Here is a 24,565-nt window from a genome sequence, read left to right as displayed (position 1 = left end):
AAAGAAGGGAAGAGATAAACAGGTAAAGAAAGAAAGGAAGGAAGGAGAAAGGAAAGGAAGAGAGGAAGGGAAGAAAAACGAATGAAAAGTGAAGGAAAGCTGCAAAAAAAAGTAAGTTTAAAGCATCTCTCCCCCTCTGTGTGTGTGTGTGTGTGTGTGTGTGTGTGTGTGTGTGTGTGTGTGTGTGTGTGTGTAAAAATAAAAAAAAGTGCACGATTTTCACGTTTAACTTCGACATCTATTTACTCTCTCTCTTAAGCTTTCTCCACCACGAAAAAAAGTCAATTTCTCAACCACAAGACTTAACCATGATCGCTCTGTGTGTGCGTGCGTGCGTGTGTGTGCGTGTGCGTGCGTGTGTGTGTGTGTGACTGGCGAAAAAAGTGATGCTGATAATGCTGATGATGATGCTGATGATGTCAAATGTGGGTGTGTTATCCCCGAAATGTGTAAGAGAGTTTGGGCCTGGGACTCGCAGCAAAGGACTCACACTCCCTCACTCCTACGCGCTCTGTTCTGCCTCCTTGTCCTGCCCTTACTCGGCCGCCGCCTCCTCCCTGCTATTTCTGTGACGGTGAAGGATGGAGACTGAGCAACCGAATTTATCTTTGTCTCTTGGCGTCTTCCTCTGTCTTTTTTTTTTTTTTTTGGGGGGGGGACGTATTTTTGCCCTTGTCTTCCTCATATGCCGTATAAAAAAGCAAAAGAAAAAAAAGAAATAGAGAATGTTTCCGTAAATTTATATAAGTCCGCATATGTATCTGTACTTCCGAATTACTAACGTGTTATGCGTACAAGAGTAGGAAATAGAAGACTCATTGCCCATATATATCAGGGCTTGCGAATACCACCATGTTCTGCGAGTGTGACAAATTAAAAAGAAATGACCACAAATAGACCAGTGCCCCCAAGTCCTGACCATGCCCTGTACATATGAGCGACATATGTAAGAATCACCCATCATTACAAGCCCTTCCAAGTCACACCCAGTTCGTGTATGCGTGACAAGGAGACAAACATAAGAATTATCCACCAGTATATCAAGGTTAAGAGTCCCACCCAGTCCTCCGGGTATGAGAACGACAAACAGAAGGGTGGTCCAACATTTTAACACCTTCAAGAGTCTCACCCAGTCCTCGTATAAGTGATAAATAAAAGGAAATTAACACAACTAGACAAGTCCTACAGTCCCATAAAGTCCTCCGGGTATCAGAACGACAAACACAAGAATCGTCCATCATCTTAACACCTTCAAGAATCCCACCCAGTCCTTGTAAATTGATAAATAAAAGGAAATTACCACAAACAGACAACTCCTAGTCCCATAAAATCTTCCAGGTATAAGAAAGACAAACACAAGAATCGTCCATCATCTTAACACCTTCAAGAATCCCACCCAGTCCTTGTAAATTGATAAATAAAAGGAAATTACCACAAATAGACAAGTCCTACAGTCCCATAAAATCTTCCAGGTATCAGAAAGACAAACACAAGAATCGTCCATCATCTTAACACCTTCAGAGTCCCACCCAGAGGACTTATAAGACGTGAGCCCCCTTAACGTTGCCAGACTGTCGTACTCAGCCTACTACGATTGCCAATTTCCAACCCCAAAACTGCCTCCTCGACCCCAATAACTGCCTTCATATATAATTATCGTTAAGATGGTAAATTATTCGTGCGTTTTTTGGCAATAGTTATGAGTATGTCTCGACAACCGGTAAATACGAGGCTCTGGTCGGTATTGTTAGACGCTCCCTTCTCTTGCATCCATCATTTCTAAAGCCAAATAAGAGGTCAAACGCGTCTCCATGAGTGTTTGTTTACGTTCACAGTACAGAGGAAGGGTCAGACTACCACCAAGGTCCTAAAACTACCCCTGGAAATGCCCGCAAATCCCACGAAAGCCTTGTTAAATGTATGTGCTTGGGTGTCGGAAGGTTTAAGAATACGGGCCTCTGAGTACGACAATCTGGCAACGGTGCTTCCCATCACACCCGCGCTTCGCACCTCGGAAATGGTAACGCGGCGCCACGCTGACCTCGGCCTGCGTGACAAGCATGCCGCCTCTGATGCACCCGTCGGAACAATGCAGGTAAGAAGCCGCAAATTATCTCCCTCCTCCTGCTTTTTGCTCCTCCTCCTCCTTACCTCGACTCCCTGTTTTTTTTTTCCCCTCCCTCCCGGATTATCTTTCTTTTTTTCTGTTTCTCTCTTTTCTCCCTCCCGTCTACCATTCCTCTCTCTCTCTCTCTCTCTCTCTCTCTCTCTCTCTCACCTCCTTTCCCCATTTCCTCCCTTTCTCCTTCCATTCCCCCTTCCTCTTTCCTCCTCATTCTCTTACTTTCTTTCCACCTCGACCCATTCCCCTTTCTCTTTCTCTCTTCTCTCCCCCTCTCATATCTCCTCCTATCCTCCCTTTCTCTCTTTATCCCCCTCTCTTACCCCCTCTTTCCTCCATTTCTCTCTCTCCTCTCCTCTCCTCCCCTTTCCTTACACCTGCCACTATTCTTTCTCTCTCCCATTTCTCTTCCACCTCCCCCCCCACTCCCTCTCCCTCCTCCCCCTCTCCCCTCATCACTCTCCCTCAGCACACACACACCTTTTCCCACACTTACACAGTTTGTCTCCGCCTGATTAACGCCGCCAGGCCCAGGTGTCTCCTATGATTACCTGTGCCCCGGGGGTGAAGGGGGGGCAGGTGTCAGGGGGCTGGGCTGGGGGGGGGGGATAGGAGGGGGGAGAGGGGGAAGGGTTGAGTCGCCCCGGGGAATGGAAAGTTAAAGAGAAGAAAGAGTTGGTTCCTGGGGGTCAAGGTAGACTTTATGTATGTGTGTGTGTGTGTGTGTGAGAGAGAGAGAGAGAGAGAGAGAGAGAGAGAGAGAGAGAGAGAGAGAGAGAGAGAGAGAGAGAGAGAGAGAGAGAGAGAGAGAGAGAGAGAGAGAGAGAGAGAGAGAGAGAGAGATCTTAGATAAAGGGGTAAATGCTAGGGTGTTTTGAAAAGGGCTTTGCAAGATTGGTGGTGAGGGAGGGAGGGGGGAGGGGGTCACAGGGGCGACAGGGGAAGAAGGGGGGGCGGGAGGGGGGGGGGCGAGAAAGTACAGTGTGGCACAACAACATGAGAAAAAAGCACAAACACACACACACACACACACACACACACACACACCAATCGTCGCCCTTCACTCACACTTCGTCAATCAATCTCATCGGATCCTCCAGTGAGCGGGACTGAACCTTCCTGTCTCATCTGTCAAAACTCACTTCAATAGGCGGAGGTGAAGAGGGGAGAAGAGGGGGAGGAAGGAGGAGGAGGAGAGGGGGACGGGAGGGAGGAAGGGGCGACGGGGAATGGTGGGTAAAGAATGAGGAAATGAGGAAAATAAGACAAAAAGAGGGGAGGAAATGGGAGAAAAACGAACAGGGGAAGAAATGAGGAAAAATGAGACAAGGAGAGAAGGAAGAAAAGGAAGAAAGGGGAAATGGGGAAGTGGGAACAGAGGAAAATGGAAAAGAAGATTAGGAGAAAGGGAAGAAGAGGACGGAAGGGATAATGAGGAGGTGAGTGGGTAAGGAAAGAGAGGAATAAGGAAAATAAGACTAGGAGAAGAGGAAGAAGAGGAAGAAAGGGGAAACGGGGAGGTGGGAACAGAAGAATAAGGAAAAGAAGACAAAGATAAAAAGAAAGGGAAGGGAGGGAAAGTGGGGAGGAAAGTGGATAAGGAAAGAGAGGAATAAGGAAAAGAAAACTAGAAGAGGAAGAAAAGGAAGAAAGGGGAAACGGGAAGGTGGGAACAGAAGAATAAGGAAAAGAAGACAAAGAGAAAAAGAAAGGGAAGGGAGGGAAAGTGGGGAGGAAAGTGGATAAGGAAAGAGAGAAGTAAGGAAGTAAGGAAGGAAAAGAAGGAAAGAAGAGACAAGGAGGTGAGCAGGTAAAGAAAGAAATAATGAAAAGAAAAACTCATATAAAAGAGAGAAAAGACAGAAATTGGAGACGGGGAGGAGTGTGTCTATAAAGAAGGAGAGGAATAAGGAAAAGGAGAATTTGTATAAGAGTGAGAAGAAAAAAAATAGAAAACGGGGGAGATAAGTGACTAATGAGAGGAATGAGAGGAAAAGGGGAGAAAAAATGGAAAGGGGAGACGAGGAGAAATGCGTGAGTGAGTGGCGAGGTGAGAAGCGGAAGGAGGAAGGAAAGGAGAAGGGGAGGATGAGTGGGTGCTTAGGGGTGAAACGGAAGGAGGGGGAGTAAGACCAGCAAGAGTCGACACCGATAGCGTTTCCCAATAACCCGTAATTCCTCACTAACACGAACGGAAGGACGGAAGGAGCGACAAAGGGCTGGCGTTTGGCTATATCTTCCTCTTTCTTTAGTTATTTCTTCTATTTCTTCTCCTCTCTGTCTTTTCCCCTGTTTCCTTGCCTTCTCCTCTCCCCTTTCCTTCATTCCCTTCGTTTCAATCTATTCTTTTTGTCCCTCTTTCCTTTCTTTCTTCCTTGATTCTATTTCCTCTTCTCTCTGTCTTCTCCCCTGCTTCCTTGCCTTCTCCTCTCCCCTTTCGTTCATTTCCTTCGTTTCAATCTATTCTTTTTATCCCTCTTTCCTTTCTTTCTTACTTGATTTTTTTCTTTACTCTTTGCTTTCTTTTCCTGCACCTCACGCCCCGGCAACGTCACGGGCTGAGCGGCGAAGAGTGGGTGACCTCCTTCAGTGACGCCTTCAGGCTATACTCCAATGTACGCTGCCTCTATATAGCAAGTGCGGTGGGTAGTAGCGGCCTCTGAGCATCACACGTTTATATTTAGCTTATATCATTTTTTTACAGCAAAGGAGGAAACGAGAAAAAAAAGGAAAAAAAGGCCTGGTATGACACGGCTCTCCCAAATGCGAAAAGTAAAAAGGAAAAGTCAAATAAAGTAGCAGCCTCTAAGCTATATATGTTTTATCTTATTTATTATGCATATTTTTTTTTACAGCAAAAGTGGATTCTCAAGGAAAAACAGATATAAATAAATTATTGTATTGTCGCTGCTCTCCTAAAACGAAAATGCAAAAAAAAAAAAAGGATACATTAACGCCACATGCGGAGAGAAAGTGGAAAGTTATGATGAGTTAAAGTAGATTAGACTCAGGACCCAAATTCAAAAGGGACCAACCAACACGATGATACCTGAGCGAAGGCTGATGACCGACAATGAGGTTACCTGCGAGAGAGTCTAATACAGGTGAGGAAATGATGAGTGGGGGTCGCGTAACGTGCACCTGAGACCTCTCCACCTGTGATTTACCTGGGCCACTGATTGCCCGCCCATCCGTCACACTTGGGGACACGAGGCGAAGGTTTGAGGGAAGGAAGTGACTGAAAATTGATTCGACACCATACCATGTTTTTGTATTTTTTTGTATGAGAGAGAGAGAGAGAGAGAGAGAGAGAGAGAGAGAGAGAGAGAGAGAGAGAGAGAGAGAGAGAGAGAGAGAGAGAGAGAGAGAGAGAGAGAGAGAGAGAGAGAAGGAAAAAAAGAGAGAGACAGAGAGAGAGAGAGAGAGAGAGAGAGAGAGAGAGAGAGAGAGAGAGAGAGAGAGAGAGAGAGAGAGAGAGAGAGAGAGAGAGAGAGAGACTTTCATAATTACAAAAGTTAAAAGAGCAAGCACACCAAAAGTGGCATTGGTATTATTATTATTATTATTATTATTATTATTATTATTATTATCATCATCATCATCATCATCATCATAATCCTCGCCATCCTTTTCTTTTTCATTTTCACATTATTTTTTTTCCAATTATTTACTATTTTCTTTTTTTTATCGCAATTAACAAAGAGCATCAGCGGCGGGGCCAATTATTCCCGACTCTTAATTGGTTCAGCCCTAATTTTAAACACACCATAAAGACGAGTGACGGCAATTCTATTTAAATACAAACATTTTAATTCAGGGGGAGAGAGGGAGGGAGGAAGGGAGATAAGGACCCACCCCCCTCCCTCCCTCTCCCTCTCTCTCTCTCTCTCTCTCTCTGCGGAAAGGAGGAAAAAAATGCAAACGAGGACAGTGACTCAGACAATGGCATAAGCTCGGAAAATATCTCACACTGTTGCAAAATTAGCCACCTCACCACCTCCTTGCTCACCACCCTCACCACCACCACCACCACCCACTCTTCCTCTCTTCCTTTCTTCCCACCAGCTCACGTCACCTCGCCTCCTATATTAGTGGTACAGTCAGCCAAGAGGATCCAAAACACGCAGCAATATGAAAAAAACTCTTAAAATATGCGCCAATGTAAGTTAACCTCCTCCATCGTCTCCAGTTTTCGTTCACTCTCCTTTTCTATCGTTCAAAAAGGGACCGATATTTTTTTGGGGGGTAGTAGCTGGATATGTCAAGATTTTTCACTCTAGCTTAAAACGTGACGCAATAATATGACAACTCTCTAAAGCACCCCGTCAGTTCTCTTTAGTTTTCGCTCGTTTTCCAATCTATCGTTCAAAAAGGGACATATTTTTGGGGGGGTAGTAGCTGGAATATAAGTAGAGATATTTCACTCCAACTTTAAAACATGACACAATAATGACAACTCTCTAAAGCACATTGTCAGTTCCCTCTAATTTTCGCTCGTTTTCCAATCTATCGTTCAAAAAGGGACATATTTTTGGGGGGGTAGTAGCTGGAATATAAGTAGAGATATTTCACTCCAACTTTAAAACATGACACAATAATGACAACTCTCTAAAGCACATTGTCAGTTCCCTCTAATTTTCGCTCGTTTTCCAATCTATCGTTCAAAAAGGGACCGACATTTTTGGGAGGTAGCAGCTGGATATGTCAAGATTTTTCACTCTAGCTTAAAACATACGCAATAATATGACAACTCTCTAAAGCACCACGTCAGTTCTCTTTAGTTTTCGCTCGTTTTCCAATCTATCGTTCATAAAGTAGCCGATAGTTTTCTGGCGGTGAATCCGTTTATCTGGCAGTCACTCAAGGGTCAAGACACAGGAAGTAAGAATAGTCACCTTCACCTCTAGCCAACCCTCGCACCCTCTTCCCTCCCACGCTCTATTTTTAATGTAGGTGAAGTAAGCGGAAGAAGTGGATTTGTCAGAATGGTTTATAGAGTGAAGGGAGTATAAAGGGTCGTGATGTGGAATTGTACGGTGATTTTTTTCTTAGTATTGTTGAGTTGTGGGAGTTATTTATCGGGTGCTGAATTATATATGTATCATCATCTTCCCTAGTTTTATTTCCCTTGCTCCCTTCCTTTCCTTTACCATCCTTCCTTATCACTCACCTCCTAACGTCATCTCCTCTCCAGGCATCACACTCATCATCTTCTTACTCATCCACTCACCCTCCCTCTCTCTGCTGCCCCTTCATCTTCTCTCCCTTAATTCCCTCACTCCCTTATTTCCTTTACCACCCTTCCTTATCTCTCACCTCCTAACGTCATCTCCTCTCCAGGCACCTCCCTCATCATCTTCCTACTCATCCACTCACCCTCCCTCTCTCTGCTGCCCCTTCATCTTCTCTCCCTTAATTCCCTCACTCCCGTCCTTTCATTTACCACCCTTCCTTATCACTCACCTCCTAACGTCATCTCCTCTCCAGGCATCACACTCATCATCTTCTTACTCATCCACACACCCTCTCTCTCTTTATTGCCCCATATCTTTTCCCCCTTACATCCCTCACTCCCTCACTCCTTTCCTTCCCTCACTTCATCCTTCCTATACCCTCCCCCATCCTTGTCACCCCGAACCTAACGTCATCTCCCCACTAACCACTACTGTCCTTATCATCTTCCGACTCACTGACTCACACTCATCCACCCTTATTTGTATACCTTCATCCTCCCCTTTTTTAATTTCCTTCCTCACTCCATTCCCTTCCTGCAGCCTTCCCTTACCATCCTTCCTTATCGCCCACCTAACGTCATATCCCCACCAAGCACCACCACCACCCTTACACCCTTCCCACTCATCCACCCACGTCCCCACTCGCCAACCCACTCACCATCTCCTCACGTCACTGCTCCCTCCCTCCCCGCCATCACGTCACTCTCCTCGGCGGGCTGTGTGACGCGCCTTACAGGGAGCGCGTCTATCTTGCTATCTCGCCACTCGAAGGTGAATGAAGGGAGTTCCTGTGGCTCTTTTAGTGTGCCCCGAGACGTTAATTTAGAGGGAGGGTATTTTTTATTATTAGTTATCAGTGTCGTTACTTAAGAGGGTGGGTGATGGGGGTGGAGAGAGATGCAGGGAAGGAGGAAGACATAGAAAGAACGATGGAGGAAGAGAAAGAAGGACGGAGGGAGAGAGAGAGGAGGGAGGAAGAGAGATAAGGAGGGAGAGAAAGAAGGATGGAAAGAGGGGTGGAAGGACGAATTAACGAACGGAGGGAAGAAATAAATAGTGCAATCTTTCTTTTTTTTCTGCGTACGTACTGTTAATTTTGGTCCTTCCTACTACTACTACTACTACTACTACTACTACTACTAATAATAATAATAATAATAATAATAATAATAATAATAATAATAATAATAATAATAATAATAATAATAATAATAATAATAATAAAAAACGAGTTCCTGCCGCAGCCTCCCTCGTCTCATTATCTCGGCGGTCAAGGTGATGATGCGGCGGCTGATGGGAGGAGGAGGAGGAGGAGGAGGAGGAGGAATGGGAGGAGGAGGAGGAGGAGGAGGGAGGGCGGGTAAAGAGAGGCAAGGGAACGACGGGGGGAGAGAGAGAGAGAGAGAGAGAGAGAGAGAGAGAGAGAGAGAGAGAGAGAGAGAGAGAGAGAGAGAGAGAGGGGGGGGATGTAGGGGCTGTTTAGTTCATTAGCGGTGAGGGCGAAGAGCTTAATAACCACCGCCATATTGCGTGCGTGTGTGTGTGTGTGTGTGTGTGTGTGTGTGTGTGTGTGTGTGTGTGTGAACTAAACTATACGGCGCACACACACACGACCCCCCCACCCACTCAAATACACGAACCACACACACGCCACGCACTCAATTTTTCCCACGCGTTCTACACACACACACACACGCAACACAACACACGCAACGCTTGCAACACGTCCTCTCATAAAGAACACTTAAAAAGAATACATGAATAAATTAATGAATAAAAAAGAGCAAGCAGAGAGGCAGGGAGACAGGGAGGAGAGCAGAGAGGGCGGCAGGGGGAGAGGGGGGTCAGCAGGCAGGCATACTCTCATCTACCCTTTTATTTATGCACTGGGGTAGGGGAAGGGGGCACAGGGAGGGGAGAAAGGAAGGGGGTGCAGTGGGGAGAGAGAGCGGAGACAGGGGAGAAGAGGGGGAGTTACAGTACGGGAAATGGAAGGGAGAATAATGGAGTAAGTTGAAGGAGGGTGAAAGAGGGGAGCAGGGAAAGGGAGATACAAGGGGAGGGGATGAAAAGGGGAGGAAGAGCAGAGGGAGGGGAAAAGGGGAGCAGGGTGGAGGGTGGAGAGAAAAGGTAGAGGGTAGAGGAGGAGGGGAAGGGGTGCACAGAAGGGGAGATGAAGGGGAAATAGAGGGGAGGAAGGGGAAGGAAGCACAGGTGGGATAGAGGTCACACAAGGGGAAGGGGAAGAGTATTGGGAAGGAGGAACAAGGGGAGGAAATAGTAAGGGGAATGGGAGGGGAAGGAGGAAAATAAGGAGGAGGAGGAGGAGGAGGATGTGGAAGGTGGAACAGGTGGAAAGAGAAGGGAAGGAAGGGGGGAGAAAGGAGGCGATAGTGGGGAGCAAGAGGGGGTGGACGGGGGAGGTATAGGGGAGGAGGAGGATGGGGAAGGTGGAACAGGTGGAGGGGTGTATGGGAAGGGAAGGGAAGGGAGAGAAAGGGGGCGATAGTGGGGAGCAAGAGGGGGAGCACTAAAGGGGAGATAGTAGAGGGTAAGGGAGGTAGGAAAGGGGGGGGGGGCGGTAGAAGGGAGGAAGATGAGGGGGAGGGGGAGGGGGGGCGAACATGCATGGCCGTTCCCCTTCATCATTTGCATGTATAATAAAAATGAATGGAAAAATGCGGTGGTCAGGGTTAGTGGGCGTTAATTTTATATACTAGGCCTCTGTGTGTGTGTGTGTGTGTGTGTGTGTGTGTGTGTGTGTGTGTGTGTTCCTTTACTCATTATGGATTCCTAAAAGTGGTTTGTGGATCATACGAAAACACTCTCGACTCTTGTTTGTTTTCTCCCTTTTTTGTTTTTTCTCCCTTTTTTTGTTTTTTTCTCCCTTTCTGTTTTTCTCCCTTTTTCTCCTTTTTTTGTTTTTTCTCCTTTTTTCCGTCCTTCCTTCCTTCCTTCCCTGGAAATAGGTTTATCATAATTGTGGAAGTAAAAATGGAAAAAGGGAAAAGGAAAACTGGGATTATTATTATTATTATCATTGGTGGTGCTTGTAGTAGTAGTAGTAGTAGTAGTAGTAGTAGTAGTAGTAGTAGTAGTAGTAGTAGTCCTCCATGATTATGTGTCGGGAAAATAAACATGGGTCGAGGTATCTTTTATGTAGTAGTAGTAGTAGTAGTAGTAGTAGTAGTAGTAGTAGTAGTGGTGGTGGTGGTAGTGATTGTAGTAGAGGAAGCGGTGGTGTAAGTATTTCCTAACCAATATTAAAGTCAGGCCAGACACCTAAACATATATACAGCAGCAGAAGGCAAGCAGTGACCACGTCGTATAACTGGCTCACAGAAGCGGAGAAGGACGGCAGCCAAGGAGGGCCCCGCGATCGACTACATAGCGCAACCGCCTGACTGACTGACTTATAGTACTTTCAACTGCAATCTAATGGGCGGAAATCCAGCACATGCCATCCATCAACAGCCCCCCTCGCCCCCCCCCCCCCCCGCCCCCCATTTGGATTGCAGCCCCAGACAAGTGGAGCGAACACCGGAGGGCAGCGTGAGGCAAGAAAAAAATCGCGCTCTTAAAAATTTCTCCCCCAGGTTAGAATGGACCAAAAACTGACCACTGAGATTTTCATGTCAAGGAGGTTTTGAGGGGATGATTGTAGAATAGATATGATGAAAAATAGTGAAAAAAAGGATGGAAATAATGAAAAATAGTGAAAAAAAAGATAATGAAAATAGTGACAAAATGAAAAGAAATGAAAAATAGTGAAGAAAAAGAAAAGAAATAATGAAAAAGTGAAAAAAAGGAAAAAAAGGAAAATAGTAAAAAAAATAATGAAAAATAGTAAAAGATAAAAATAAAGAAAAATAGTGAAAAAATTAAAGAAATTACGAAAAAAGTTAAAAAAGGAAAGAAAATGAAAAACAGTGTAAAATAGTGGAAAAATAAAAGAAATTATGAAAAATAGTGTAAAAAAGTAAAGAAATAATGAAAAATGGTGAAAATAGAGGAGAAATTATGAAAATGGTGAAAAAGAAAAGAAATAATGAAAAATATGAAAAATGAAAAGAATTAATGAAAAGAATCGTGAAAAATTAAAAGAAATAATGAAAAATGGTGAAAAAAATGAAAAAGTGTGAAAATGAGAAAGTGAAAAATAGTAAAAAAAAAAAAGAAGAGAACTGAAAAGTGAAAAGAAAAGAAAGAAAACGGTAAATAAATAATAAACATGACTTAGACTTGTTTGCTCCCTCTACCCACACAGAAGAGCAGGAAGAGGAAGAGGAAGAGGAAGAGGAGGAGGAGGAAGAGGAAGAGCAACGTTGCGTATTTCGATGTAGGTTAAAACGTTCATCTATTTCACTATCTTGACGTTGTGCGATAATGTATTGACCAACATCACCATCACCATCATCATCACCATCACCACCATCATCACACCCCTTCCTCTCCTCCTCCTCCTCCTCTTATTTTCTCTTCTTCTTAAGCCTCCTCCTCTTCCTCTTACTTTTCTCTCCTCTCACCATCACCACCACCACCATCCCTCCCTACACCTCACACCCCTTCCTCTTCCCCTCCTCTTCTTATTTTCTCTTCTCCTTACGCCTCCTCCTCTTCCTCTTACTTTTCTCTCCTCCTCTCATCATCACCACCACCACCACCACCACCACCACGTCGCGGCCACACACTAAGCGAACGAATAAAAGCAGAATTCTCACCACAAAGAACATGATTACAACAATAAGGGTCCCTAATGCCCACCCTCATCCCTTCCTGACCACTCCCTTCCTCTCCCTCTCCCTCCTCCCTCGTTTATCCCCTTTACCTCCCTCCCATGCCCATGCCTATTATCTCCCTACACCTCACACCCCTTTCCTCTCCTCCCACTCTTCCTATTTTCTCTTCTCCTTATGCCTCCTCCTCTTACTCTCCCCTCACTCCCTCCCTTCTTACTCCCTTTATTCTGATGTCTACTTTTCCTCTGCCTCTTTTTCCTACTTCTCTCATTTTTCTCTTCCTCCTTCTCCTCTTCCTTCTCCTTCTCCTCTTTCTGCATAGCGATGGCGATGCAATACAAACATAAGCAGATTTTTTTTTCTTGTAATCGAATCATCCGTCACTGAAACAAACTTCCTGCAAAATACAGTTGCTGCAAAAATGATCAACTCACTAACAAAATGCATTGGAAGTTACCTCTTTAGTTAGTGCTTTAAATTGTTCTGGAGGTTATTGAAGTGTGTGAAGAATAGATTTAGTCAAGTAAGTAAGTAGTCTAGTTATAAGTAAGCGTATATTATGTTGCCCTTTCTTCCATGTGTTCGTGTTTCCTTCCCTTCCTCCCGACTCGCCACTCGATCATAAGCCAGCGTATTCTATCTTGCCGTTTCTTCCATGTGTTCGTGTTTCCTTCCCTTCCTCCCTCCCGACTCGCCACTCGTTCATAAGCCAGCGTATTCTATCTTGCCCTTTTCTTCCATGTGTTCGTGTTTCCTTCCCTTCCTCCCGACTCGCCACTCGTTCATAAGCCAGCGTATTCTATCTTGCCCTTTTCTTCCATGTGTTCGTGTTTCCTTCCCTTCCTCCCGACTCGCCACTCGTTCATAAGCCAGCGTATTCTATCTTGCCGTTTCTTCCATGTGTTCGTGTTTCCTTCCCTTCCTCCCTCCCGACTCGTCACTCGTTCATAAGCCAGCGTATTCTATCTTGCCCTTTTCTTCCATGTGTTCGTGTTTCCTTCCCTTCCTCCCTCCCGACTCGCCACAGCACCGCCTCATCACACTCCACTTGCGACAAAAGATCCCAGATGTTGTTACTGAGGTTTTACTAATGACCTAAACACTATATTTTCCTCCATCCCTTCCTTCTCTCCCCTTCCTCTGTCTCTCTTCCTTCCCTTCCTTCTTCCTCCCTTTCTCCTTGTATCTCCTCTTTCTCTGCCTCTCTTTTCTTCTTCCCACTCTCTTTTCTCTCCCTTCTTCCTCCCTTTAAACTGGTCTACTTTTCCTCTGCCTCTCTTCCTTTTTCCTCCCTTTCCTTTGTTCCCTCCTCATCCTCTGCCCGTCTTCCCTCCCTCCTTCCCCTTTTCGTCGCCTTTTCGCTTCCTTTCCCCTTCTTCTGCCTCTCTTTCCTCCTTCCCTCCCTTCTTCCTCCCTTTCTCCTGTTCTCCTCTGCCCCTGTTTCTTCCTTCTTCCTCATTTTCTCCTGTTCTCATCATCTGTTCCTTTCTTCCTTACCTCCCTCCTTCCTTCCTTCCCTCACCCTTCCTCTGCCTCCCTTCCCTTCATCTCTGCCTCATTCCTCCCTTCCTCTCCCTTGACTCTGCCTCTCTTTCCTCCTTCCCTCCCTTGTTCCATTTTTTCTCCTGTCCTCTCCTCTTCCTCCTTCCCTCCCTCTCCTTCCCCCTCCTCTGTCTCTTTCTTCCTTCTCTCCATTCTTCCTCCCAGTCTCCTGTTCTCTGCTCTCCCTCTGCTTGTTTTCCCTCCTTCCTCTGCCTCTCTTTTCTCCTTCTCTCCCTTTTTCCTAACTTTCTCCTGTTCACTCCTCTTCCTCCTTCCCTCCCTCTCCTTCCCCTATTCCTTCTACATCATAACAACGCCTTTTAGATCATTACACCCCCACACTGTTTACCTACATCGGCTACATCATTATATATCATTTTCCTCCCCTAATTGTCTCTTTCCATCTGTCTTGTCCTCCCTCACTGTCAATGTTTCCCCCTCTTTCCTTCCCTCCTTTCCTCTTCCCCTTTTCACAGTGTTTACCTACATCGGCTATCTCATTATTTATCATTTTCCTCCTCTAATTGTCTCTTTCCATCTGTATTGTTATCCGTCAGAGTCAATGTTTCCCCTCTGTCCTTCCCCTTTTTCCTCCTCTTTCTTTTCCTCTTTCCTCTTTGTCCTTCTTTATCAATGTCATTATTATCAATCCTTTCCCCTTTTTCTTCTAATGTTTCCTTCCCCCTATTCTTTCCTATTTTTCCTCTTTTCCATTGTCGTTTTCCATCAGCGTCTACATTTCCCTCCTCTTCCCTTCCTCCCTTTTCTTCCCTCTACCCTATCCTCCTTTTTCTTCCCTTTTTTTCCCATTTTCTCTTTGTCCTTTTTCATCTAAGTTAATATTACCCTCTTTCCTTCCTCCCCTTTCTTCCCCTCTTCTTTCCTTTTCCCCTTGTCCTCCATCAACGTCAATATCTCCCTTTCTTCTTCCCTCTTTTATTCCTCTTTCCTTTCCTCCTTTTCTTCCCCTTCCTCCTATTTTCCCTCTCCTCTTCTTTCCCTTTCCCCTTGTCCTCTATCAACGTCAATATATCCCTTTTTCCTTCCCCTTTTATTCCTCTTTTCTTTCCTCCTATTCTTCCCCTTCCTTTCCCCTTTCCTCTTCCCTTCTGACTCAGCGACCACGTGAGGTTATCGATGGTCCTGTCCCCTCTCTCTCTCCCTTCCTCCCTCCCTTCCTTCATCTTCTCTCCCCTCACTCTTGATTCCTTCCTCCCCTTATATTTGCTCCTCCGAGGGGAAGGCGAGGCTCATTCACACCTCCATGCCAACAAAAATCTTCCTCCTCCTCCTCCTCCTCCTCTTCTTCGTATCGCTCTTTTTTTCCTCTCTCTCATATCTTGAACGTCTCCATCTATCAAATGCAACCCCTACAAATCACAGTCTCTCTCTCTCTCTCTCTCTCTCTCTCTCCAGGACGTACTTTATCTCCCCATCTCTAGTACAAACACTCCTCCCTCTCCCCCCTTCCCCTACCCCCCCTCCCTCCCCTAATAAGTACTTCCCTCTTTCTCCCCTCTTTTCCTATTTCTCTCTCTCTCTCTCTCTCTCTCTCTCCATAACCATTTCCTCTCACGATCATGTTCCCTTCCCTCTCCCTTTCCCTTCCCCTTCCCTTCTCTTCCCTTCCCTTCCCTTCCCTTCCCTTCCCTTTCCCTTCCCTTCCTTTTCCCTTCCCCTTCCTTCCCTTCCTTTCCTTTCCCCTTCCCCTTCCTTACCTTCCCTTCCCTTCCCATACACTCTTACCTACAGTACATCTCCTCCTCCACCTCCTTACCCGTCACCGATATCATCTCTTCCTCCTCCTCCTCCTCCTCCTCCTCCTCCTCAGTAAGGCGACCATCATGATAAAGTGAGGCGCCCTTCTCGCGTGCAATTATCTTCCCCCAGAGTCTTCTTGAATTGCTCCCCTCCTCCTCCTCCTCCTCCTCCTCCTCCTCCTTACGCTCGGCCGCCACCATGACCAACTGCAACCTAGTTTTTCTTTTTTTCTTGTTTTTTTTCTTTTCCGTGTCATTGTTGTTGTTGTTCTTATGTCTGCCTGTTGGAGGTCCTTGTTATTTCATCTCTATTTATATTTCAACTTATTTTATCGTGGTTATTATTTCTCTCTCTTGTTTAATGTTGGCCAGGGATCCTTGTAACTATTTTTTCTTATATTATGTTTCTTTATCTATTTCGTAAAGGTGAAGGAGAAAGGTCATGGACTAAACCAAAAAAAAAAAAAAAAAAAAAACTCGTTACACACTTAAAGGTTCCCACGAAGAAGACAAGAAGAAAACTAATAGAAAGCAAATATGTAAGTTAATTTCCATGCGGGCTTAAATATACATACTCTTTGTTTATGATTGTTCAAGCGGGGGCTGAGATGAGTAAATGGGTCAGTGGAGGTGAGGGTGGGTAAGGGAGTAAGCCGGGGTGAGAGTGGGATGACGTGGGCGGGGGTGAGGATGTAGGGGCGTGATGAGGGGGTGGTGGGATGGGTAAGGGCGCATGGGTGGGAGGTGAGGGTGGTGTACCGTGTAAGGACGTGATGAGGGGGCGGTGGGGTGGGTAAGGGCGGGGGTGGGAGGTGAGGGTGGAGGGAGAGAGAGAGAGGTGAGTGGACCTGACACATATCGGCCAACTGTATCTTCGGACACGGCATCGAGGCCCCTGTGATGGAGGAAAGGGGGAGGTAGGGAGGGGTGGAGAGGCGAGGGTGAGGAGGCAGAGTAATGGAAGGAGAGAAAAGAGGAGAGAAACGGAAGGAAAGAAGAATGGGAAGAGAAGATACAGGGAGAGAATGGTTGAAGGAAAATGGCCAGGGAAAGGAAACGAGGGAGATGTTATGCAAAGGGAGAAGGAAGGGAGGAGAAGCAACATCGCACCGATTTACAGAGAAAGGAAAAGGGAGAGAAGTTACAAGGAAAGGGAGAAGGAAGGGAGGATACAGGAAGTGATTAACGGAAATGGGGCGAAAGAGATGAGAGAAGGGGAGAAGGAACAAGGAAAGGGAGATAATATACAGGGAATTATAGACCCAAAGGAGGCGAGGGAAGGAAGACAGAGAAAGGGAAAAAGGGGGCATGCATGGATAGGGAAGGATATTGGAGATCAGGAAGTAAAGGGAAGCAACAGGGAGAAGGGATAATAAACAGGGAAGGAGGGAAGGATGGGAGAGAAAGCAACAGGGAGAGAGGGGGATAAGAAAAAGGGTGGGAGGGAAGGAAAGCAACAGGGAGAGGGGATAAGAAACAAGGGAGAAGGGAAAAAAAGGGAAGGGAGGAAACGGGGAGAAGGATTAGAAACAGGAAAGGAGAAATGGAAGGGAAGGAGGGAAGGAAAGGGAGGAAAGCAACAGGATAGAAAGGAAGGAAGGAAGGAAGGAAGGAAGGGAAGGGAAGCAACAGGGAGGCAAGGGTGGCGGCAGGGGGGCGTGGCAAGCCGAGACAAGAGATCCTAAAGCCCCGTATCTGGACAGCACGACACCCGCGCATCACGGCGACACAGCGGCCAGCGCGCCCCTAACGACCCCCGACAAGACCCTCCACCCCCTTCCGCGGCAGCCGAGGCGAGGCACCCAAGGGAGGCAGGCAGACGGAGGGCGCCACGCGGGATACAATACGAGACGGGCGAGACTGAAGGCCATATTTTGAAGCGTATTCGGCCCCCAAGAACACACATTTGACAAGGCTTTCGTAGGAGTTCTGTGCCTTTACATGAGTAGTTAAATGACTCTGGTGGTATTTTGACCCTTCCTCTGTGTCATGAATGGGAAAAAAATACTTACGGGAGCCTGATTGTTCCCGTTTCTGACCTTTGTAAATAGAAATAGAAATAGATATAGGAGCAGTAGGTAGCGGGATTTTTTTTTCTTTTCTTTTATGTGGTAGTATTTTGACCCTTCCTCTGTGTCATGAATATGAAAAAAACACTCATTAGAACCCGATTATACCCCTTTTTCGACCTTTGTAAATATAAATAGAAATAGGCGCAGTAAGTAGCGGGCTTTTTTTTTTTCATTATTGTTTTTCTTAAGCCCTTGAGCTGTCTCCTTTGCTGAAAAAAAAAAAAAAAAAAAAGAAGTTGGTATGAGAGGCAGAGGCGTCTGACCATCACCGGTGCCAGATTGTCGTACTCAGAGCATAGTATTTACCGGTTTCTGACGCCTAACTATTGCCAAGAAACATCAGGATCTAACTCTTTTAACGATAATTATAAATGCGTTTCGTTATTGGAGCCCAGAAGACAGTTTTGGGGCAGGAAGGCGGGAATTATAAGCGGCTGAGTACGACAATCTGGCAACGTTACTGACCATCCCGACCTCAATATACGAGAGTGAGGTCCATTTCTTTACCGCATCGAGCTTCCATTACGACTGTTCTCCAAGGCCATTGTGAAGATTAACCAGGCTCTCATGGGTGATTTTCTTTTCCCGTTCAAAATGCAGAAGTTGGGTTAAATTATTACTAGAATTACAAAAGTTCATGCAAAGCCCAACAACTTCTGCGAGAGGCTTTTAACCCGTCTGCTACGATTAGCATGAATTTGGTTTTCACTGGTAGCCTGGTAACATAATATTATACTCCCAGGTCTTTCTCTGCCTCTGTGGTGGATAGTGGAGTGTTTCCCATGTGGTATTGGTGTGCTGAATATCCTCTCCCAAGGCGCATGACTTTATATTTTTTTCTTTATTGAATTGTAGCAGCCACTTTTTGTTCCATTCCTGTAGCTTGGTGATGTCTTCTTGTAGTAAATCCGCAGTCAAGGGGTTAAGAATACGATACTGTATCCTCTGAACGCCCTCAACCCTGCTGGAAGTGACGCCGCCCCCCACTGCCTCCGCCCCTCCGACAGCCCCCTTCAGTCCCTCCCTCCGTCATTATAGCCCCTCTGAGCTCCCTCGATGCTAGTGGAGGTGACAGGAGACCCACACAAACATGCTACCTCTTCCACCTCCACCTCCTCCCTCCCATCCTTTCCTTCCTCCTCCCACGTCCCTTTACCATTCTCCCGTCCCATCTTCCTCCCACACACCCTTCCCTCCTCCCCTTCCTTCTTTCCCATGTTATCTCCTCCACCTATATTCTTTCATTTCCTTCCTTCCATCCCCTCCTTCCCATCCCTGTTTCGCATTCCACCTCCTCCTCCCATATTACTCTCCCTCCACTCATCCCCTCACTCCCGTCCTTTCCCTTCCTTCCCCATCCTTTCCTTACTCCTCCCAACCTCCTCCTCCCTCCTATTATTGTTTCGCATGTTACTTCTTCCTCCCCCCCTTCCTTCCCTTCGTCCCTCCTCCCTACCCCCCACCTGACGAATGACCAACATCTGTCCCCCTCCCGCACAAACATCACGGCCGCGGCCACTCGCCCCAACAGACATATGTCCAGGAAAACGAGCCAAGTTTCGTAATTTGACTCCGCGGCAGATGTGACGGAGGCGGCGGTAGAGCGAGGTGCAGGGGAGAGGGGGGCGCACCTACAACACCCCCCCTCCCTCCCTCCCCACTCATCCCTCGTTACACACACACACACACACACACACACACACACACCTTAAGGAATCTGCAGGTTATTTAGGAACTGTAGAGGATATTTATAATGACCTCCTAAAATGACGTGAACTTTGCATGTAGTTAATAATTTTTCTACTGAGGATTTTTTAAGTTTTTTTTTTAAGATTTGAGTAAGAGAAAAAGTCTTGTTTGTTACTAAAATATTTGTGTTAAACAGAATAAACTGATGTGATGCTGCAGAGTTTGTGTTGCTGAAAAATGCGAGCGTTGTTAAAGCATGCAGAGGAAAAGATGTCGATTTGGAAAGAATATAAAAAAAAGAGAAGAAAAAAAAGAAGAGAATAGGTAATGAAAACGAAGAAGGAGAAGAAGAAATGAATAGGTAATGAAAAAGAAGAAGAAAGAAAGAAAAAGAAGAAGAAAGAAAAAGAAGAAAAAGAAGAGAGGAAAAAGAAAAAAAGAAGAAAAGTAATGAAAAAGAAGGAGGAAGAGGAGAACAAGAGTCATTACGGCCAGTACAAACACCCATTAGAGAGGGGAGGAGGAGGCTGGGAGGGGAGGGAGGAGGGGGGGGGTAGAGGGGGCGGTCAGCGGAGGAGGAAGGAGCACTTTTCTGGGCGACACCTTTCCCCCTACCCCCGCCCCCCCACGCCCCCCCTTCCGAGATGTAATGAGAGTACTCCACTGACCAGTAAGATGACACACACACACACACACACACACACACACACACCTACTTGCTAATATTCTTTTTTTTTTCTTTTTAATCTCCTCTCCCTCTCTCCCTTCCTCTTCCTCTCATACAGATGGAGGAAGAAGGGAGAAGAATGGAGAGATTGGAAGAAGGGGAGGAAGAAGAGAATGGAGGGAGTGACCACTGTACTCCCTACCCCCTCTACTCCCTCCCTCCCCCCCCCTCCTGACCTCTCCCTGTCGAACACCCTGACCCTTGCCACTCCATCACTCTCTCCCTACATCTTCTCCCTCTCCCACCCCTCTCCTTTATCTCCTCTCCTCTCTTTCTCTCTCTTTCTCTCTGTCCCTCAATTACGCCCTCTTCTTCTTCCTCCGTCCCTCCCCTCCTCCTCTCTCCTCCCTTCTTGTCATCCTCCCTCCCCTCCCTCTCCCTTTTTATCTCATTCCATCTTTCCACTTTGTTCTCCCTTCCCTTTGCTCCTTCTCTCACCCTTTCCTTCCTTCTCCCCTGTCTCTTTTCCTCTCTTATTTCTTCCCCCTTCCTGCTACGCTCCCTTTCTCCCTATTCCGTTTGTTTTCCCTTCGCCCTTTCTTCCTCCCTTGCTATTGCCCTCCCTCACTTTCCTCCCTTCGTTCCTGCTACGCTCCCTCTCTCCCTAGATTTCACTTCATCTTTCCATTTTGTTCTTCCTCCCTTTCTCCCTGTGTATTTCTCTCCCTTCTATCTCCTCCCTTCCTTCCTGCTACATTGTCCCCCTCCCTGTCTCTCTCCCTTCGCCCTTTTTCCTACCCTATTTCCCTTCTCCCTGTCTGTTTTCCTCACTTGTTTCTCCTCCCTTTCTGCTATGCTCCCTCTCTCCCTTTCTTTCCCTCCCTTCAGCCACGCCCTTACCCACCAAGTTTGATTTGATAGTCTATTTCCCCCTTCAATGACCACGCCCTGAGCCTCCTCCCTTCCTTCCTTCCTTCCCTCCCTTTATTCCCCTTTTTCCTTTCTTCCCCTCTTCCCTTCCCTCCCTTCCTCTCCCTTACCTCTCTTTATCTCCTATTTTTCCATCCCGTTCGTTTTTTATCTCCTCTCATCTTTTCTCCTTTCCTACTGTCTCCCTCCTCCTCCTCCTCCTCCTCCTCGCCACGCCCACCCACCTTTCGGTCACGACGTCAGGTGGTGGTGATGGTGGTGCTACTGGTGTTGTGGTGGTGGTGGTGTTGTGGTGGTGTTGACTTGCTGTTGTTGTTGGTGGTGGTGGTGTTGTGGTAGTATTGGTTGGTGTTCGTGGTGGTGGTGGTGGTGTTGGTGGTACTGGTCAACGGTGATGGTGGTGGTGGTGGTGGTGGTGGTGGTGAGTGGAGGAGAGGAGTAACACTATCCACCACCATCATCATCATCATCACCACCATCACCATCATCATCATCATCACCACCATCACCATCATCATCACCATCATCACCGCCCCTCCATCAGAATAAGTACTCCAACAGCTGCCTCCACCACCACCTTCACCACCTCCACCACCACCATTATTACCACCACCACTGCTACTAAAACCCAGCCCACCACTATTACTACAACTATTACTACTACTACTACTACTACTATTGCTACTGGCACCACCACCACCACGACTCCTACATAAGCTACACCACCACCACCACAATCACCACCATCTGGCCTGTAATTACCACTTAAAAAATTCCTGAAACCATGAGACTGCACAGGTTATTTCGCCTCCGCCTCCTCCTTCTCCTCCTCTTCTTCTTCTTCTTCCTCTTCTTCCTCCATAGTAGCAGAGGTAGGGAGGAAGGAATAAAAGACCAATAAGACACAACAAATGAAGGTAAAAGAGGCGGAGGAGGAGGAGGAGGAGGAGGAGGAGGAGGAGGAGGAAGGACATGGCAACAAGCTAAAGGGACGGAAGGAAAGAGGGAGGGAGGGAGGGAGGAAGCGATAAAAGGAGGGAAACACGGAGGTAGGAGGGCAATGAGGAGGAGGAAGAGGAGCAGCAGCAAGGAGGAGGAGGAGGAGGAGGAGGGAAGAAAGGACTATTATGGTGTAATGTGTCCGCCTGGAATGGGTCCTTTTCGAATATGGTTCCCCTTTCTCGGCGGGCTGGCGGAGGAGATATGACGCGGGGGGAAGGAGGAGGAGGAGGAGGAGGAGGAGGAGGAGGAGGAGGAGGAGGAGGAAGAAGGATGAGGAGGAGGAGGAGGAAGGAGGAGGAGGAGGAGGAGGAGAGGAAAATGAAAAAGAAAAGAATAAGCGAGAGAATAGAGAAGAAAGGGAGGAATGGGAAGGAAGAGAAGAGGGAAGAAAAGAGAAGAGGAAAACTGTGGAGGAAGTAAGAAAGACAACAAATGAGAAAGAGGAAGAGAAAAGGAGTAAAACGAAACTGAAGGAACTGGAGGAAACGTAGAAGGGATAAAATGAAAAAAGGAGGAAGGAAAGAAGAAGAAAGAAAAGAAGAAAAGAAGGAAGGAGGGAAGGAAGGAAGGAAGGAAGGAAAGCGAAATCGAGGTAGAAAGGAGGAAAGATAAAAAAACAATAAACGGAGTGGAAGTAACCAAAAAAGATGAAGAGAGGGGAAAATGAAAGGGAAGAAGATAAGAAAGGGATGAAGAAGAGAAAAAGAGGAAATATAGGAAAAAAAAAAGAGAACGAGGGAGAGAAAAGAAAAATGGAGAACAGGAGGAGGAAGACATACACAACAGAACGAAACTTGGGAGAGGAGAGAAAAAGAACAAAAAAAAGAGAAAAAGACACACGAGAAAGAAGAGATAACCAGAGAAAAGACGAACGAGGAAGAGGAAGAACACAAAAAAAAAATGGAGGAAAGGAAAGAGGCAAGGAGGAGGAGGAGGAGGAGGGAGAAAAAAAACAAGACAGCAAAATAAGAAAAAAAGGAGATAAGATAGATAAGATAAGATTGGACGAAGCAAAACAAAAACAAAAACACGATAAAAAAGTTGAAAAAAAAGATGAAAGAAAGAAAAGATAGAAAAATAAGAAAAAAGAAGATAAGATAAATAAAATTGGAAGAAGCAAACAAAAACAAAGACATGATAAAAAAAGATGAAAGAAAATTGTGTTGGCGACGAAAATATGGAGGAAGATATGATGTCCCTCCTCCTCCTCCTCCTCCTCCTTCGTCTTCCTTCCTCTTCCCTCCCGAGTCGGCGTCCTCCTTCATTCCTTATCTTCCTCTTCATCCTCTTTTTACAACTTCGGTCGCGACGCTGCGGCTCCCACGGACAAGCTTTAGTGTCTCCGGTATTGGCGAGGCGGGAGATTGAGGAGGAGGAGAAGGAGGAGGAGGAGGAGGAGGAGGAGGAGGAGCTATCAATACGCCTTATCTCCCTAGAACCAACAATCGAGAGGTGGTTATAGTTGATGGTCCTCCTCCTCTTTCTCTTCTTTCTCCTTCTCCTCCTCCTCTTCCTCTTCCTCTTCCTCCTCCTCCTCCTCGTGGCGTGCTTGAAGGGGCTCGGAGGACACATCAAAGGTAACAATACACCAAAGAGTAGAATCCAATAATGATTAGCGAGGGAAGACTAAAGAAAAGAAGATGAAAAAGAAAACGGAGAAGAGGGAGAGAATGGAGTGAAAAGTTGAAAAAAAGAGGAGGAAGAGGAGGAGGAGGAGAGGGTGAGTTCTGTTGTGGTGAAGAGGTAGAGAAGGAGGAAAGAATAGGAGGAAATAGAGGAAAAGATTGAGAGGAGGGAAAACAAAAGGGTGGAGAGGGAATGAATGAGGGAAACTACCAGGAGGAGGAGGAGGAGGAGGAGGAGGAGGAGGAGGAGGAGGAGGAGGAGGGCGCAAGGAACAATGAGTCAGTGATGAAGGAGCCATGCAAACATCTCTCTCTCTCTCTCTCTCTCTCTCTCTCTCTCTCTCTCTCTCTCTCTCTCTCTCTCTCTCTCTCTCTCTCTAAAACAAACACACAAACACAAACTGACCACAATGAAAAATCAACACAGGTACGGTACACGCTTGAAACATACACGCTAGGTCAGTCTTCGGCAGGTAAGGAGAACACAGGTAAGACAGGTGGGCTCCCGTGCTGGCTGCCACGAGGGTATGTACGGGGTAAGTTTATCTACCTTTTCTTTCTTCCGTGTAATGTAATAGTTTTAAGCAGGTGTGTCTATTGATCACGGATGAGACAGGTGAGTATCGGAATCAATGCAGATGAAAAAATAAGTGAACGAACAGACACATTAGATCATAACTTCTTAGAGAAAAGTAAAAGATAGGAACTTCTTAGTGAAAAAAAGAAAAAAAGGTTGACTTAGACATTAGGAGATCATAACTTCTAAGAGAAAATTAAGAGACAGGAACTTCTTAGAGAAATAAAAAAAGAAAAAAGGTTGACTTAGAAAAGTTAACGGATAAAAAGAGGAACTAATGATGATCAAGTGAAAATTAAGAGAAAAATGAGGGAAAAAAATATGAAACACTTTAAGGAAAAAAACAACAAATGGGTAAATAGGGAGGGAATAAATCATCGCCAGGAAACACAACGCAACACAAGGCAACCAGGAAACGAAGAAAACGGAAACGCAGAGAAAGGGAAGACCCAAATATTTAAAGAGACACGAGAACTTCAGAGGAAAGACGATGCTCAAAAAAAAAAAAAACGAGAGAGAGAGAGAGAGAGAGAGAGAGAGAGAGGAGGAAGAGGCCGCAGGGGAGGAAAGGAAGGGGTCGAGGATGCAGTTTTGAGGAGGAGAGAG

The 24,565-nt window shown here is 46.2% G+C and overlaps 1 protein-coding gene across 2 annotated transcripts in view; it reads right to left on the bottom strand.

Annotated features, from left to right (window-relative positions):
• Positions 1-24,565, bottom strand: part of LOC127001597 (uncharacterized) — a 186,591-nt gene that overhangs the window by 47,976 nt on the left and 114,050 nt on the right. The gene's annotated exons all lie outside the window — the stretch shown is intronic.

Source organism: Eriocheir sinensis, chromosome 21, assembly GCF_024679095.1.
Source record: "Eriocheir sinensis breed Jianghai 21 chromosome 21, ASM2467909v1, whole genome shotgun sequence".
Classification (NCBI taxonomy): Eukaryota; Metazoa; Arthropoda; class Malacostraca; order Decapoda; family Varunidae; genus Eriocheir; species Eriocheir sinensis.
This window is presented reverse-complemented; position numbering and strand designations above follow the sequence as displayed.